Raw genomic sequence first — 19,519 nt, 5'->3', positions numbered from 1 at the left:
TCTCCTCATTGCCTATTTTAATACCTTCAATTTCTTTTTCTTTTCTAATTGCTACAGCTAGTGTTCCTATTAAAATGTTAAATAACAGAGGTGATGATGGGCATCCTTGTTTCACTACTGATCTTATTGGGAAGACTTCTAGTTTATCCCCATTGCAGATGATGTTTGATGATAGTTTTAGATATATACTATTTATTATTTTAGGAAAGGCCCTTATATTCCTATACTTTCTAGTGTTTTCGATAGGAATGAGTGATGTATTTTGTCAGACTTTTTTCTGCATCTACTGAGATAATCACGTGATTTTTGTTGGTTTGCTTGTTAATATGGTCAAATATGTGGATGATTTTCCAAATATTGAACCATTCTTGCATTCCTGGTATGAATCCTACCTGGTCATTGTGATAAACGCTCTTGATGGCTTTTTTACTAGTAGCCTATTTAAGATTTTTGAATCTATATTCTTTAAAGAGATTGGCCTATAGTTTTCTTTCTCTGTTTTTGACCTGCCTGGCTTTGGAATCAGTACCATATTTATGTCCTAAATGGAATTTGGTAGAACTCCTTTGCTTATTCTGTCAAATAGTTTGTTTAATATTGGGATTAGTTTTTCTTTGAATGTTTGATAAAATTAATTTGTGAATCCATCTGGACCTAGGGATTTTTTTTCTTAGGAAATTCTTTGATGGCTTGTTCAATTTCTTTTTCTGATATGGGGTTGTTTAGGTAGTCTATTTCTTCTTTTGTTATTCTAGGCAATTTATATTTTTGCAAATATTCATCCATATCACCTAGATTGACATGTTTATTGCCATATAATTGGGCATAATAGTTTTTAATGATTGCCTTAATTTCTTTATTAGAGGTGATATCTCCCTTTTCATCTTGGATACTGTCAATTTGGTTTTCTTCTTTCCTTTTTTAAATTAGATTGACCAGTACTTTGTCCATTTTATTTGTTTTTTCAAAGTACAAGCTTCTGGTCTTATTTATTAAATCAATAGTTCTTTGACTTTCAATTTTATTAATTTCTCCTTTGATTTTTTGGATCTCTAATTTAGTCTTCATCTGAGGATTTTTAATTCATTCACTTTCTAATTTTTTAATTTGCATACACAATTCATTGACCTCTGCCATCTCTAATTTGTTAATATATGAACTCAAGGATATAAAATTCCCCCTGAGTACTGCTATGGCTGCATCCCATAGATTTTCAAAGGATATCTCATCATTTTCATTTTCTTCAATGGAATTATTAATTTTTTCTATGATTTGTTCTTTAACCGATTCTGGAGAATCGTATTATTTAATTTCCAGTTAATTTTTGATTTGCCTCTCCATGTACCTGTAATAATTATTATTTTCATTGCATTGTGATCTGAGAAGGTGGCATTTATTATATCTGCTCTTTTGCACTTGTTTGCAATGCTTTTATGCCCTAGTACATGGTCAGTCTTTGTGAATGTACCATATGCTGCGGGTAAGAAGATTATATTCCTTTTTGTGTAAACCTTAAAATTTCTTAGACTTATGAATGTTGGAAATTTCCCCATTGGGAAATCTCATACTGGAAAAAATTTCCTACTGATAGTAAGAACCCCCTTGGCATGGGAAGATCCCTCTCCTCCCTACTTGGGACTGCTTTAGGACAGAAACCTTTTGCTGAACAATGGAAAGGGCTTTGACCTATGCTTAAGCATAGAACAGGAAGTTCTTTGAGTCATGATTGATTTTAGAATTGATACAATAGAGATACTTGGAATGACAGAACCAGGTCTTAGAACTTCCAATATCCACCCTACTCAGGCTAACAGGATTTAGGAAGGGCTGCAGCAAAAGGATCAAGATTTAATTATTTGAGAATATGACCTTCAACAGACATGTGCAAAGCCACAGACCTCTGGGCAGTCCTGGGTTAAGCTAGAGCCACCATTGGCACAGGGAAGACATGGACAGTGATTGGTAGATGTGAGAACAGAGGGGAGGGAACTTAGATGGTTTCCTTAAAGATAGCGGAGTCTGATGACTGGGAGGTTGAGAGGTTTTGCTCTGAGAGGTTGTGCTCTGAGAAGGCTTGCTCTGAAGGAGGCTGGAGGTGGAGGCCCCTGAGACTGTTTCTCCATTTTGGTCACGTGAGTGATAGGGACTGATCTCTTTTCTTTGCCTCAGTCTTTTAAAGTGATTTCCTTGTCACATTTGTCCCTATTTATCTTTCTCCACATATCTACTGACTCTACTTTTTCTAAGAGTTCATTCATTTCTCTTACATCTTTCTCATTTATTTTTTGGTTTGATTTATATAGTTCTGATAGAGGAAGGTTCAGGTCCCCCACTAGTATAGTTTTTCTATCTATTTCATCCTTGAACTCCACTAGATTCTCCTTTAGAAATTTGGATGCTATGCCATTTGGTGCATACATGTTGAGTACTGATATTTCCTCATTGTCTATACTGCCTTTTATCAGGATGTAATTACCTTCCCTATCTCTGTTAACTAGATCTATTTTTACTTTGGCTTTGTCAGATATCATGATTGTGACTCCTGCCTTCTTTTTATCAGTTGCTTCCAAATAGATTTGGCTCCATCCTCTTAGACAGCATATGGTAGGGTTTCAGTTTCTAATCCACTCTGCTATTCGCTATTGTTTTATGGGTAAATTCATTCCATTCACATTCAGAATTATGATTACTAGCTGTGTATTTCCCAGCATTTTGATTTCCACTCCTAGTCCTGCCTTTTCTTCTTTTACTATTTCCTTCTACACCAATGTTTTGTTGTTAATTATTCCCCTAATTCCCACCCTTATTTTATTTTCCTTTCTACCCCCTTCCCTTCTTATTCCCCTCTTATTTTCTTTACAGTCTTTTTATACTAACCCCCTTCCCTCTCCTTCCCTTGTAGTGCTTCCATCCCCACCAATCTATTTCTTACCTTTCTACTTCCCTATATGGCACAAATCAATTCTCTGCCCCAATGTATTTGATTGTTTTTCCCTCTTTGAGTCAATTTCAATGCATGTAAGAGTTGAGTATTTCCTATCTCCAACCTCTTTATCCTTCCAGTGTATTGATGTTCTCCCCTCTCCTACCATGAGCTTCTTTGTGACGTATAAACTTACCCCATTTTGTTTCTTTTCTCATTTTTTTAGTATTAAACTCTTTTTTAGCTCTAGTTGTTATATCTATATATATATGTATATATATATATAATATTTACATATGTAATTATGCATACATATATCTATATAGATATTTATGTCTTGGCATTTCATCCTATATAGTTTGTCACTGTTCCCTCTAAGTATAATTCTTCTAGCTTCCCATGTGATAACAATTTTTAAGAATTGCCAATGACCTCTTTTCTTATAGGGATACATATAATTTTAACTTATTGGTATCCTAAGGAAAAAAATGTTTTTTTTTGTTTTGTTTTCTTTTTCCCTCTTTTTTAAATTACCTTTTTTGTGATTCTCTTTATTTCTGTACTTGGGCATCAAATATTCTGCTTAGGTCTGGTCTTTTCTTTACAAATGCTTGGAATTCTTCTATTTTGTTAATGACCATACTTACCCCTGTAAGAATATTGTCAGATTTGCTGGGTAGTTGATTCTTGGTTGTAGACCTAATTCCCTCGCTTTTCAGAATATCATATTCCATGCCTTTCAGTCCTTCAGTGTGGATGCATCCAGATCCTGTGTTATCCTCACTGTGGTTCTATGGTATCTAAATGACTTTTTCTTGGCAGCTTGGAATTTGGCTATAACATTCCTGAGTGTTGTCAGTTGTGGATTAAGTACAGGAGGTGATCTGTGGATTCATTCAATCTCTACTTTTCCCTCTTGTTCCAGAATATCAGGGCAGTTTTCTTGGGTAATTTCTTGTATTATGATCTCCAGGCTTTTTCTTTTGTCATGGTCTTCTGGTAGACCAATGATTCTTAAATTGCCTCTCCTGGAATGATTTTCTAAATCTTCTGTTTTGTGAATGAGGTGTTTCATATTTTCCTCAATTTATTTTTCATTCTTTTGATTTTGTTTTATAGTGTCATGCTGCTTTGTGAATTCACTTGCTTCTGATTTTTGTATTCTGGTTCTTAAAGACTGGATTTCTTTCCTGCTTTTTGGTCATCCTTCTCCTTCTGGTCTGATTTCCTTTGGAAGTCATCTTTCATCTTCTTTGCCTCATCTTTCATCTCCTTTGCCTCATTTTCAAGCTAATTAATTTTGGCTTTTAAGACACTGTTTTTTGTTTCCAGATGGCTTATCTTGCTTTTAAAGTTCTTTCCCCAGTTGTCTTCAGCCTCTCTTAATTGTGTTTTGAATTGTATTTTGATTTCTTCCAAAGCCTGTATCCAATTTGATGGGATTTCTGTTTTTTGTTTGTTTGTTTGTTTTTGCTTGGTGTTCCTTCATCATTCTCTGTTTCATTTGCTCTTTGTTCATTGCCTGTATAGACGTTGTTGATTGTAATTTATTTTTTCTTTTTCTGTTGTTTGCTCATATTTATCCCTTCTTTACTCTCTGCAGTTGTCTGAGCTTTTGCTCCTCTTATTTTTTTGTGGTTTGGATCATTTCTGTCAGCCTTTACCCTTGGAAATTTGTCAGTAAACCTCTCAGCATAATCTGAGGGGGAGGCGTGTTGTTATTGTTAAATTTAGGGGTTGAGACTGAATATAACAATTATTGGTCACCAAGGATTTTATTTATAAAATCCTAAATGAAAACACTCAATTCATAAAGGAGTTTTTATGGTGATTTAATTACAACAGGAGGAAGAAATTATTATTAGAAGGAGACAGAGAGAGAGAGAGAGAGAGAGAGAGAGAGAGAGAGAGAGAGAGAGAGAGAGAGAGAGAGAGAGAGAGAGAGAGAGAGAAGGAAAGGAGCTTAACTCAAAACCGCTCTGGCTCAGACTGAGTCAAAGCAGGCGTTTAAGGCTTTGGATAGCCAAGGAAGAGAAAGGAGTCCATCCCTATCACTCATTTGACCAATCTGAAGGAAAGCTGTCTGCGGGGCTACTCCAAGCTCGAGCTCAAGGATCGAGCTGGCATCTAGCCCTCTCCACAGGAAGTGACAAGAACTCCAGAGGCTGTTCTCTACCTCACTTCCTGCATCTCACATGTGCCAATGGTGGCTCAAGCTTGGCTTAGGACAGCCCAGGGGGGAAGTTAGTTGTTTCTGATTTGTCATTAGCTAGCACATGCCCATGTAGTGTGGGTGTACACATTTCTGGGTGCTAGACCAAGCAAGATGGGGAGAATTTAAAAATTACAGTGTTGGAGCTTGAGTTTCCCTGCCCTCTGGATGCTTTGATGGGATTAAGTCCAGCTGGGTTGGGCTGGATGTGGCATGAGGCCAAAACCTCAGGAAGTGGGGGTGGGCAATATGGAGTGTCTCTGTTGCTGCAACTAGGCTGCCCACTCTTCACTCTGAGCTTCTTCTTTAACTGCTTTCCCACCACCTGTGTTCAATTCTCTGGGCCTGGCAGAGCTTTGCCCACAAGGTACTCCCTCCAGACCATCACCCTTGCCCGCCCAATGGTTCCAGCTGCCACTGGAGGCTTAGAGCTCTAGGTGGGGGAGGAATCCTGGGACCTTCCTTCTTCCTTCCCCTTAAACCCAAGTGTTCTCAAATTCTGGCTTTTGGTGGCGTATCTTCTAAGTTGAGTCCAGCAGGAGGTTTCTTTGCCTCTGTCTTGTTAGGTTTGATTTTCATTCCCTAGGAGCTTTTAGTTTGTAATTGGTAAGAAAGGGTTTTCAGAGGTCTGAACTTTCGCTTTCTCTATGCCACCATCTTGACTCTGCCTCTAGGGAACATGTATGGAGGGGCATATAAATTAGGAATGTGTATGGTCAGAAACATCTATTCAATACAACTCACACCCGTTTGGCTGCAGAACTTCCCATATCCTGATGCTATTATGCCATTGGTCTTTAGCTGTGCTATTGCTTTAACTAAAATGATCCTAATTATGAAAGTTTGTAGCCTCAGTTATTTCAACTGTTTTAAGATGCAGACTCCAAAGTAAAACATTGTGGAACAATACAATGTAATGGATTTTACTTCCAGTAGTAATGCAATACGCCAAGATACTTCTGAAGGATTTAGTAAAAGAATGCTAACTGTATTGAGAGAAAAAACTATGGGAGTGGAAAGGCAAAAGAAAAACATATGACATCGCTTGTCACAGATGTATATATGGGTATGTAATTTGGGTTTTAGGCTTTAAAAGACTGCCCTATAGCAAAAATTAATATGGAAATTGGGATCAATTGATAACATTTGGACAATAGAGTGTAATTGCTTGCCACCTCTGGGAGGCAGGGGGGAGGGAAAGAAAGTTAATCATGTAAACATGAAAAAATATTTAAAAATTAAAAAAAATAAAGACCATCAAAGGAAAATTTGATATCTGATCTTCCCAAAGCAAAAGGATTACTGAATTTTAGAGTTAGAAAATACCTCAGGGACAATCAAATCCAACCCATGCTCCTCCCCTACTCTCTTACAAATAAAAATAACAGGTGAGAAAATTTATTATCTTCTTGAAGACCTGACAATGAGGGGAAAGAAACTGGTACCTTAAATGGACCAATCCACATATGCTCTAATTCATAAACTTTTTTCTTCTACTATTATGTTTAAATTTCCATCTTTGCAATTTCTACCCTTTGATTCCAAATATAATGTGCCTGTTTTTTCTTCATTTATTATATTCCTTGGAATAATTTAAGACAACTTCATTTTTAAAACTCCTGTTCTGTTCCTGTCAAATTTTTTCTCATTCAGGCTATATGTACCCAGATCCTTCAATTGGTTCTAATATTGCATCAACTAAAAACTCTTAATAATTCTAGTTGTCATCTTCTGAAAGTTCTGAGAGTTTTGCAAAGTATTTCTTAAGTCAAAACTTGAGAAAAATTGTTGATTTATGAGCATAGGTATTCCAGTTGCAGTCTGATCATGGCAAGAGTATACCTCCTTATTTCTGGAAACTATGCCTTTCATAATGTAGACCAAGATTGCGTTATATTCTTAGAATGCTATATCATACAGCTGACTTATATTGAGCTTGCTGTCCACTAAAATCCATAGGGTTTTTAAAGACAAAAATATATCTAATCATGTCTTCTCAAACTCATACTTATAAAGTCTATTTTTAAAATTCGAATATAACATGATTGATGATTATCTCTTTTAATTCTATTTTGTTAAATTCAGACTGCTATATAGTTAAGGGTGTGTGTGTATAATATGTATGTTATATATGTATATGCATGTGAACATACCTATATTCTATATATATACTGACTATAACTCTCTATGTATGTATTTTTAAATACATACATAGAGAGTTATAGATTATCAAGATCTTTTTAGGTCTTAACTTTCATTCAGTGGATTAGCTATTCCTACCACCCTTTGTGTCATTTGAAAATTTGATAATCATGATGCTCTCCATGGTATTGATAAAAACATTAAAGAACATAGTATCAAATATTGATCCCTAGGCATGCCAAAGGAGATCTCCTTCCAACCTAACCTCAAACCATTAAAGACTCCTTTTTCAGTGTAACAATTCAATAAAATCTGCATTCAAATTTATTGTACTATTTCTAGTTCAAATATCTTGCCTTTTTCACAAGAACAAAATGAGATTCTTTATGAAAGTTTTACATATAATCTAGGCAAACTATATTTTGAATTCCCCAAAAAGAATTCTTGGAAGAGCTAAAAAATTATTTTCAAAATCAAGTAAGATTAGTAGCAGAAAAAATAAGTAAAGAAATGAAACAAAGGAAGAAAATTATGGGGAGAAACCCAATTAGTGTCTTGGTATAAAAGGCAAAAATATTGAAGTAAAAAGCACTTTAGGAATAGAAATGACCAAATGAAAAGATAGTCGAAAAAATCCACTGATGAAAAATTATTCTTAAAAAGCAGAAATGGTTAAGTGGAAAAAGAAGCACAAAACTCATTGAAGAAAAGAATTTCTAAAAAATTAGAATCAAATGGAAGCTAATGACTCCATGAGACATCAAGAAATAATAAAATGAGAACAAAATAACGAAAAAATATAAGAAAATATAAAATATATTATTTGAAAAATAATTGACCTGGAAAATAGACCAAGGACAGATAATTTAAGAATTATTAGATTATCTGAAGGTCTGATCAAAGAAAGAGCTGAGACATCATATTTCAAAAAATTATAAAGGAAAACTGTCTCAATATCATATAATCAGAAGGTAAAATAGAAATTTAAAAAATTCACTAATTGCCACCTGAAAGAAATGCCAAAATGAAAACTCTAGTTATGTTATAGCCAAACTATAAAATCCCCACCTCAAAGATAAAATAATTCAAGGAACCAAAAAGAAAACAATCAAATATCATGGAGGAGCAGTCAGGATCAAACAGGATTGAGAAGCTATCACATTTAAAGAGTGAAGGGTTTAGAATATGATATTCTACAAGGCAAAAGAGCTGGGATTACAACCAATGATAATTTACCCAGTAAAAATTAAATATTATTGTTCAAGAGGAAAAGCAGACATTTAATGAAAGATAGGACTTTCAAGTATGCCAACTAAAAGACGAGAACCAAATTGAAAATTTGACCTCCAAATTTCAGATTCAGAAGCATAAAAATGTAAACATAAAAGAGAAACCATATTGTCCTCAATAAGGTTAAAGTCTTTACATTTCTATATTGGAAGATGATGTATGAAACTTCTAAGAACTCTGTCATTAGAAGGGAAGTTAGTATTCTACATAGAAAGAGGGCACTACAGTTAATTGATTATGTTGGGATGAAATGAAAATAAATGAACAGATGAGAAACAGTAGACTTTGGGAGAAGACAGGAGGAAGAAAAAGAATAGAGAAAAATTAACTCACAGAAAAGAGGTCTGTAAGGAAAACCTTTTAAAATGCAAGAGAAAGTGGGAGTGGGAGCTGTACAACACTTCTACCTCATTCGCATCTAATATGGTTTAAAGAGGGAAAATAAATACTCAGTTTCTAACAGAAATCTATTTTACTCTGTCAAAGTAGGAAAAAAAGGATAAAGAAAAAGGAGGGGATCTAAAAGAAAGAGTAGATAAAAGAAGGCAGTTGTTAGAAGCAAAACAGAATTTTGGGGAAGGACAAGATAAAAAAGAGCAAAAAGGAAAAAAAAGAAGAAAATAGGGTGGAGGGAAATGTATAGTTAGTGATCATAATGGTGGATGTGAATGGGATTAACTCACCCATAAAATGGAGGCAGATAGCAGGTAGAATGGATAAGAAACCAAAATCCAACAATATGCTGTTTACAAGAAACACTCTGAAAACAGAGAGACACACAGATAAAGTTAAAATAAAGAGCTATAGCAGAATCTATTGTACTTCAGCTAAAATTAAAAAGGGCAGGAGTAGTGATCATCATCTCAGACAAAACAAAAACAAAAATAGACCTAATTAAAAGAGATAAACAGAGAACCTGCATATTTATGAGGTACCACAGACAACAAAGTAATATCAATACTAAACATAGATGCATAAATAGCATAGAATCCATATTCCTAAAGGAAAAGTTAAATTAATAATAATAGGAAATAGAATTATACTAGTAGGGGATAAGAACTCCCCCCCCCCTTTTGGAGCTAGATAAAATTAGCAATAAAATAAATAAGAATGAAGTCAAGGAGATGAATGGAAACTTAGGAAAGTTAGATGTGAAAGACATCTGAAGAAAACTAAATAGGAATAGAAAGAAATATATATTTTTTCTCAGCTTTACATGACAACTTCACAAAAATAAGTCATATATTAGGACATAAAAACTTCACAAATAATAATAAAAGTCATCTATCAAGAGTATCATTTAAAAAAAACATGAAGGAAGATGCTCTAGCAGTTCAAGATTTCAGACTACATTATAAATCAGGAATTATCAAAACAAACTGGTAATGAGTAAAATATAGAGTGGTGGATCAGTGAAATAGATTAAGCACACAATACCCAGTAATCAATGATCACCATAATCTCATGTTTGATAAACCCAAAGATCCAAGATTTGGGGGTAAGAACACCATTTGACAAAAATTGCTGGGAAAACTGGAAAGCAAATTGCAGAAAATAGGCATCAACCAATATTGCACACTTCATGTCATGTCAAGGTCAAAATGGATAAATTATTTAGACATAAAGGTTGAGAACATAAGTAAATTATGGCATCAAGGAAAAATATACCTCTCATCTATGGACAAAGGAAGGACTTAAGACCAAACATGAGACAGAGAGGATTTTAGGAAGCAATATAAACAATTTTGGTTATGTGAAATGAAAGAGTTTTGGCACAAACAAATCTAATGCAGACAAAATTAGGACAACAGAAAACAGAAAATTTTCAAAGCAAGTTTCTCTGATAAAAGACTTCATTTCTCAAATATATAGGGAGCTAAGACAAATTTATTTTAAAAGGAGTCATTCTCTAGTTGATCAATGATCAAAGGTTATGAACAGACACTTTTCAGAAAAAAATCAAAGTATTCAACAGTCATATAAAATGCACTGTGTTACTGATTAGAAAAATACAAATTAAAATAACTCTGAGATACTACTTCCCACTCATCAGATTGCCTACTATGACAGAAAAGGGACATAAACATTGAAGGAGATGTGGATAAAATTTGGACACTAATGTATTGTTGGTAGAGTTATGAACCCTTACAACCATTCTGTAGAACAATTTGGAGCTACACCCAAAGAGCTATAAAACTGTGTGTACACTCTGACTGACAAATTTCACTAATCAATAAATGTACTAAATAAATAAAAGAAAAAGAAAAGGGAACTATTTCTTAAAAATATTTATCATACCTCTTTTTGTAGCGGCAAAGAATTGGAAATCAGGAAATATCCATGAATTAGAGAATGGCTGAAAAAGTTGTGATATATGATGGTGATGAAATATTATTGCTTTACAAAAAATGATGAGCAGAGTGGTTTCAGAAAATCCTAGAAAAAAGCTTTGATACACAATTACAGCAGTATTGTATGATGAACAACTCTGAAAGACTTAGCCACTCTGATTAGGACAGTAATCCAAAACAACTCCAAAGAACCCATGAAGAAAGTTTTAAAATTTTATATATAATTTTATAAACCTTTTCTATGAATATTAAACATTAAAAATTTATCTTCTGTTTCTCAAAATAGAATTAAAGAAATAAAAAATATAGCTGAAGGGGCTGCAAAGGTCATTAAATCTAACCCCATATTTTATCAAGAATAAAATTTTTATCACCATGGTAACACCATAACCTCCCAGTAAATCATTCAACAAGCATCTATTAGTTAGTTAATAAACACTTATTAGGTACTAACTATGTCAGGCATTGTACTAAGAGCTGGGGCATGAAAGCAAAATGAAACAATATGATCTCAGGGAGCTTAGCTTCTATGAGAGGAGATAACACATATGCAGATAAATAATATCTCCCTACTATGGTACCCCATTTCATTTTTGGACAACATAGAGTCCAAATCAGCTTCATCCCAATGCTCCTAATTTTTCCTTATGACATGAAGTAAAACAATTCTTTTTCCCAGCATCAATTTAACCATTCCCAAAGTCTTGAACATTCACAATTCTTTCATAAGGGCTGGATTTCCATAAGATGTAGCCTCAAATCCTTCCATCCTCCTGATAAAATCCTCTTCTGGACAATAATCTAGTTTATGAATAAATTTGCTCCTCTATTTTCTTGGGTTACAAATATATCAATCAAGGTACAATAAGAGTAAATAATTTCTTGAGGTAACAAAAGGAACGAGTTACAGAGGTGGGACTGAAACCAATATTCCTTGATTACCAGTCTAGGGTTCTTTCCATTAGACCACCTTATTTCATGTCTACATTTCTCTATGACCAAAGAGAATTTTTCATTAGCAAGTGTTGGAATCACCCCAGCTGAATCGTGTGACCCCAGCTGAATTCACTTAATGGATATTGAGTCTGTTTCAGCTGCAGGTGCAAGTTCTTCCAGTCTAGTGAAATTGGGGTATTTTAAGGAAAGAAGCTATAGAAACAGAAGAGATGTGGAGTTTATTGCATTCCAAATGACAAAACCTTCTGGGTGGTGGGATAAAGATCATTTAAAAGAAAACAAAGAAAAGAGCTAGTGCCCCCAGCTGCTTCAAAGGAACAGGCATGGACCCTCTGGCATGTGTCTTGCTTCACTTCTTTGACCCTGCATACTTTACCCTTGATTTCTTTATGGATGGCTTTCCCATCTTGCCCCAGATTCATAATTAATGACTGTTTGATAGTCTTATTTTTCTGGACCAAGGAACTTTTTATAAGGAGAGGTATGTGGAGTTTCAGGCAATATTCTAGGATACGAAGGATAGAGATTAGCTTATGATTTCAAGGACACAGAGAATTTGGGAGTTAGGAATTCCCCCTCCCAAGCAATGAAGTCTGTACCCTTTCTTCTTGTTAGAGTTCCTCCAGAGGAATGGTATCAAATTCAAATAGAAAGGGGTGAAGGACACTAAAACATAAATAAGAATCTCTATGGGCTTTATATTGACATAGAAAATCACATATTATTATCTATGTTCTATTTTATTTTAATTTTATTTATTTCATTCAATATTTTCCAACTATATTTTAATTTATTTTAAAATGTTTGGCATCTTTGCTCTAGAGCACCTAAGGGTTGTATGACTTGCTCAGGGTTACACAATCAGTATATGTCAGAAGTAAAACTTAAATCCAGGCCTCTTAACTATAAGGAGAACTATGTATTCACTAAGTCATACTATTTCTCAAGAAAGTTTTAAAGGATACTTCTTGAATGCTCATCACTTTGGAAGAATAAAATGAAGTTTGTCAGCAATGTTGGGTAAATATCTTGACAGAATGCTAAAATTCTTCACATTGTGACTTTGAGTTACAGACTCAAATTTATATGATTTTCTTTTCTCTATTAGAGAAAAGAACCTGATTGAGGCACAGGCCCATCTTTAACTCTTTCCACTGAAGGCAAGGATCCAGGAACCTTGAGGAACTTGGGTATTTGTACTGCTCAATGAAAGGGTTGAATCTATTCCTGATACCATTTCTGACTTTGGAGGTACTGGTGGCAAGTACAGATGGTCCAGAGGAACTGAAGGGAGAGACACAGAAAGCCAAGAAAGAGGAAAAGGGGAGAAAGTTATCATAGGCTGAGAGACCATGAAAGCAGCCAAATGGAGTGGCTACTGAGATATACCATGGGAACCTGCAGATGTGGCTGTCAGACCTTACAGAAAGTTTCAATACATGGTGTTCCCCATTGTTTCTTTTCTTTTCTTTTTTATAAACCATTACCATTCATCTTAGAATTAATACTGTGCATTAGTTCCAAGGCAGAAGAGTGTTAGTCTAGGCTATAGGGGCTAAGTGACATGCCCAGAGTCACAAAACTAGGAAAAGTCTGACTTTTGCTGATTAAAGCCAACTTTGAACCCAGGACCTCCTATCTGTCTCTAGGCCTGGCTGTCAACCCACTGAGCCATCTAAGTACTCCCTTCCAATGCTTTCTTATATGGGTCTCTCAGTCTCTGATGGCTTTCTGTCAGTTATCTCTTGCTTGGATTTCTGCCTCCCTTCATTGTCATGGCTTCTCTGGTATCTTTTCTTTCCAGTCCTTTCCACATTAGGTAAAGAAGCATATCCTGGCCCTTCAGACTCTAGGTATGCTCATCATATCTATCAGAGAGCACACTCAAGTTCCATAAGAATATTGAATTCTCACATCTGTAAATAGAGCTACAGATATAATATTCAGTCCTCAATAAAATTACCAATTTGGTGAGTGAACAAGGTTGAGTTCTGAGATTTCCTTCAGCCTGGGTGGGGAGGGGGGTTCTGAATTTTGTCACAGTATAATGATTGTAAAAAAAACAAAAACAAAAAACAATCCATCTCTCTGGTTTTCTATGCTTAGTTTTTTTTTTCTTCCCCAAAGCTTATTCTAATTTTCCTTCTGATATGAAATAAAAGAGTTCTGCTTTTTCCCTAGCAGCAGTTTAACCATGCCCCAAAGTCTTGTCTTCTTCAGGCTAAACATCCACAGTTCTTTCATGAGGTCTGATCCTCATAAGATGTAACCTCAAGTCCTTCTCACCATCCTGATAAAACCCTCTTCTGAATGATGGTCTAGTTTATGAATAAATATTCTGTTTTATTTTCCTGTCTTACAAATAGATAAATCATGAGATCACAAAATGAATGAATTACATAGGCTGGACTAAAACTAGTATCCCTTGATTCCCAGCCTAGGGGAATATAGCATTTCATTTATAGATAACCCTACTTCCTTCTGTCTGGAATAAATCAATTGATCAATCAGCAAGTATTTATTAAGCACCTAATATGTGCCAAGCAGAGTACTAAAATTTCTGATGGTACAAATACTAAAAAAGAAGCAGCTCTTGACCTACAAAGATTTACATTCTATCAGAGGAGGCAACATAATTGGGGTGGGGGATTAGTAGTATGTAGAAACAGAAATTTGTTCCCTAAGTAATTTCTATTTTCCAATTATTCAACATTAGGTTATTAATTTAAGAATTACTGGAATGAAATGGACTACCTTAAAGCCATGATTAAAAATTAAAAACAAAAAACAAAGACCTTAAATATCATATTTCAAGGAAAGGGGTCCCAAAACTTTGATCCAGAGGGCAAAATAGAAATAGAAAGAATCCACTTACTATCTCCTGAAAAATATACAAAATTGAAAACTCCAAGGAATATTATAGCAAAATTCCAGAGCAGGCAGGTCAAGGAGAAAATACTTCAAGGAACCAAAAAGAAACAATTCAGATATCTTGGAGTTATGGTCAATATCATGTAAAATTAAGCAGCTTCTATGTAAAAGGAGTAGAGGACATGGAAAATTATATTTCAGAAGACAAAAGAGCTGAAACAACAATGAAGAATAAGTTACCTAGCAAACCTTAGTGTTAGCTTTTAAGGGGGAAAGTGGATATTTAATGAAATAGAGGACTTACAAGCACACTTGATGAAAAGACCAGAGCTGAATAGAAAATACAATATTCAAACAGAAGACTCAAGAGAAGCATAAAAAAGTCAATATTAAAAAAGTAATTATAAGGGATTCAGTAAGGTTAATCTGTTTATATTCCTTTCTGGTAAGAGGATAGATGTAACTCCTAAGAACTTATTGATTATTAGGAAAGTTAGAGGGAATATACACAGATAGAAGATATGAATGTGAATTTATTATGTTGGGAAAATTTCTCCCTACAAAATATATGTGGATGAGGGGGCAGCTGGGTGGCCCAGTGGATTGAGAGCCAGGACTAGAGATGGGAGGTCCTAGGTTCAAATCTAACCTCAGATACTTCCTAGCTGTGTGACCCTGGGAAAGTCACTTAAGACCCATTGCCTAGCCCTTACCACTCTTCTGCCTTAGAACCAATACACAGTATTGATTCTAAGATGGAAGATAAGGGTATACATTTATATGTGTGTGTGTGTGTGTGTGTGTGTGTGTGTGTGCATGTATAAGAAAGAGGGATGCACTGGGAAAAGGGAGAGGAAGAATGAGGACATTTTTCTCATGTGAAAGAGGTGAAAAAGAAAGAAATATTATGTTTAGGGTCTTTTTAATTTTTTTAATCATTACTTTCACGTAGTACAAAATTATTTTTTAAATAGTTTTTATACTAGAAGAGATAATGGGAGTGGAAGACAATGCTTGAACCTCACTTTCATTGTAATTGGTTCAAAGAAGGAAGAATATATATAGACATTCAGCTGGATATAGAAATCTACCTTACCCAATAGGGAAATAGAAGGAAGGAAGGGAAGGAGGGTGGTGGTGGTAAGGAATGATAAAAGGGAGAGACAATTAAGGGAATGTGTGGTGAGAAGCAAAATGGACTTTTGAGGAGTGTCAGGATAAAGAGATAAAAAAGATAAATAAGAAAATAGGATTAAAGAAAATACAGCTAATAATCATAACTGTGAATGTGAATGGGATGAGCTAATCTAGAAAATCAGTAGCAGAATGGATTAGAAACTAGGATCCCACAAATTGTTTTTTATAGGAGATACTTTTGAAATACAAAGGCATACCTAATTAAAGGACTGGAGTGGAATCAATTTTGTTTCATCTGAAATAAAAAAGGCAGAGATAGCAATCATGAACTCAGACAAAGCAAAAAGACCTAACTAAAAGAGATAGTCAGGAAAATTACATTTTGTTAAAAGATACCATAGGCAATGAAGTAATAAAAAAATTTAGTCAATTTATCTGATTAAGGCCTTATTTTTCAAACACATAGAGAAGAGTCAAGTTTACAAAAATAAGAGCTATTATCCAACTGATAGTCAAAGGATATGAGCAGACGGTTTTCAGAAGAAGAAATCACAGTTATCTATAGTTATATGAAAAAATCATCCATGACACTATTGACTAGAGAAATGCAGATTAAAACAGCTCTGAGGTACCATCTCACACCTATCAGAAATTTCAAGTGCTGGAAGCGATGAGGAAAAATAGGTACACTAACAAATTTGGTGGAATTGTGAATTAGTCCAATCATTATAGAGAACAATTTGGAACTAGGCCCAAAGGACTAAAACAGAGACTCTATTACTAGGGCCTTAGCCCCAAAGAAATTACAGAAAAAAGAAAAGGGCCTATGTGTACAAAAATATTTAGAACACCTCTTTTTGAGGGTGGCAAAAAATAGGAAATTGAGGAAATGCTTATCAATTGAAGACTTGCTAAACAAGTGTGCAATATGATTGTGATGGTACACTATTTCAATATGGAAAATGTTGAGGGGGTGATTTCAGAAAAAACCTGACAAGATTTATATGAACTGATAGGAACCCTTATACATTGATGAGATTTCTCATTGTATTTTTTGATCAGAGGGTGGAAGGAGCTATTCTGCTTATCTTTTTATACAAATACTAATCAATTTTAAGTTTTAAGTCACTTTTTAAATATATGTGAATTTCAGCTCTTCCTATTCTTCCTCTCTTATTCTTTTCTGGTGGTAGCTGTGTGTCCCACTTCTTCCTACAATTGTATTTTTTAGAGGAGGGAGATAGGCAGGTGGTTATCCCTTCTGTCCCTTTGGATAATGTGGAGGAATGTTGGCTGCATCTTAATCTCATTATATCCTCACTTATCACTTTGGAGTAGGTTTCATTTATCTTGGGATGGAAGGATAGCCCTTGATAGGGGAAGGGAACTAGGGGAATTTTCCCTCAGTTTATTCTTTTTGGGTTAACCTAATTTCACTGACTCACAGCCCAGAGAGAAATAACATTATTGTGGCAGCCAAGAACCCTCTACCCAAATCTCCTTGCTACCATCTGGACCTCTGGTTCTAAGCTCTATTTTGACCAAATCATAATGCTGAGAATTTGGGGACAAATGGAGAAGGGAGTAGAAACAAGATTTTCTATATTTTGTATTGTATGATTTTTTTTCTTCAATGTGTACCCAATCAATATCTTGTCAATATAGTACATTTGTTGAAAAGAAATCTTCCCTCTCTTACCATTACCATGCAGTTTGAGGGAATCCTTTAGTTTCAAGGGAAGGAATCCCATTATTCTTCCCTTAATTTCCTCTGCTTTTTCTTTATTTCCAAAATTGGGTATTTCTAGTTAGAAAGACATATAACCTTAATTTAAATGTGCCAATTTATTTTCAACATAGAGTTTGAGTGGTCTTTTTCTTTTGAAGCCCTCTTTGGTTCCCAAAGAACTATAACAATCATACTGGCTTACTTATGGGATTTGAGAAAACATGTTCCAAATCATAATCAATTTTCATAAGACAAAGGATCTGTTAAAAAATTGATAGCCCCAAAGTAGCAAAAACACAGAAAATAGCAAAATTCTAAGAGAAAGGTAGCATGATATCATGGGAAGCATGTTGGATATAGAGTCAGAGGACATCTTCTGGGATATTATTTAATTTCTTTAGCTTTCAGGTTCCTCCTCTGTAGAATTAGTAGATTGGACTAGATGATTTTTAAGGTCTAAGTCCATGATCCATTGATTCTAGTTTTTCCTTGCCCATAATTTACTACTATAAAGTTGGTAAAGTCAAGTAACCTCTTTTCATTTGGTTACCTCATCTAGACATATATAACAATAGTTACTCTTTCTACTTACTCAAAAGTTGAGCAAATGAGTTGGTTATTGTGAAAACATTGTTGGACACTTTGACCTTCAGGTGCATTATGTTATAAAATTAACAATAACCTTCATGCAATCGTTATTTGGGAATATGCAAAACAAAATGTTTGAGTCCCCATAGTCATGGATCCATGGAATTAGAGAAAAGAGGGAACTTAATGACCATTTGGCCTAACCCAATCACAACAGAAATCTACAATATTACATATATAATAAGTGGTCATCTAGTCTCAACTTGAAGACCTCTGAGGAGGGGAAGTCCACCACCTCTAAAGGTTGTTTATTCTACTCTTGGGCAGCTCTATTCTTAAGAAGTATTGTTTTCCTAACATCAAGTCTAAGTTTGCATTTTTGAAACTTGCTCCCCTTATTTCTGGGTTTATCCTGTTGGGATATACAGAATTACTCTCATCTGTCCCACATGTCAGCTCTTCACATATTTCAAGATAGCTATTGGGTCTCCACTGAATCTACTTTTCTGAAGACTAAACATGGTTATTTCCTTCAACTGATACTCATCTGATCATGGGTTCAGGACCTTTCACCATCCTAGTTGTTCTCATATTTGGGGCAGCTAATTTATAAATGTCCTTTTTAATCTATAGCCTCTAGGACTGAACATAATACAGTAATCCCTCACCTATTGCAGGAGTTACGCTACAGAGACCCCTGAAATAGGTGAAAATCCATGAAGTAGTGGTGTTATATTTATTTCATTTCACATATATATATATATACATATATACATATATATATATATATATATATTAAGGCTTTATAAACCCTTCCCACTCTCCTATAAACCTTTTCCACACTCTTATAAACACTGAGCCAGTCTGCACCTAGTTTACAGAGAACATAGTGCTGTGTGGTTGGTTGCCTTTAATTCCATCAGTCAATAGTGTGCCATGCACAATCTTATATTTGCAAACTTGTGCAAGCCATAGTGGTGTGTACTGCATTTCCATTGTGTACAGTACAGTATTCATCCCTAAAATCCCACAATATAGTAAAAACGATATGATATAGAATTAGATATATATTTTTAAAAACTTTCAATACAATGAAACCATGATAAGTGAATCATAAGTTAGTGAGGGACAACTGTACTCCTGATGAGGTCTTCCCATTTTTGTAAGCTATTTTTCTCCTAATGCAACCTAAATTTACATTAGCTTTTTTGCCTGTCAATGTCCTCTAAACTTTATTTACAATATGGTCCTCTAAGAGCATAAGTTGCAGAGCAATTATTATTTTGTATCAGTTTAGGGAGTTGCCTTACCAGGGTTCC

Source organism: Monodelphis domestica, chromosome 1, assembly GCF_027887165.1.
Source record: "Monodelphis domestica isolate mMonDom1 chromosome 1, mMonDom1.pri, whole genome shotgun sequence".
Lineage (NCBI taxonomy): Eukaryota > Metazoa > Chordata > Mammalia > Didelphimorphia > Didelphidae > Monodelphis > Monodelphis domestica.
This window is presented reverse-complemented; position numbering follows the sequence as displayed.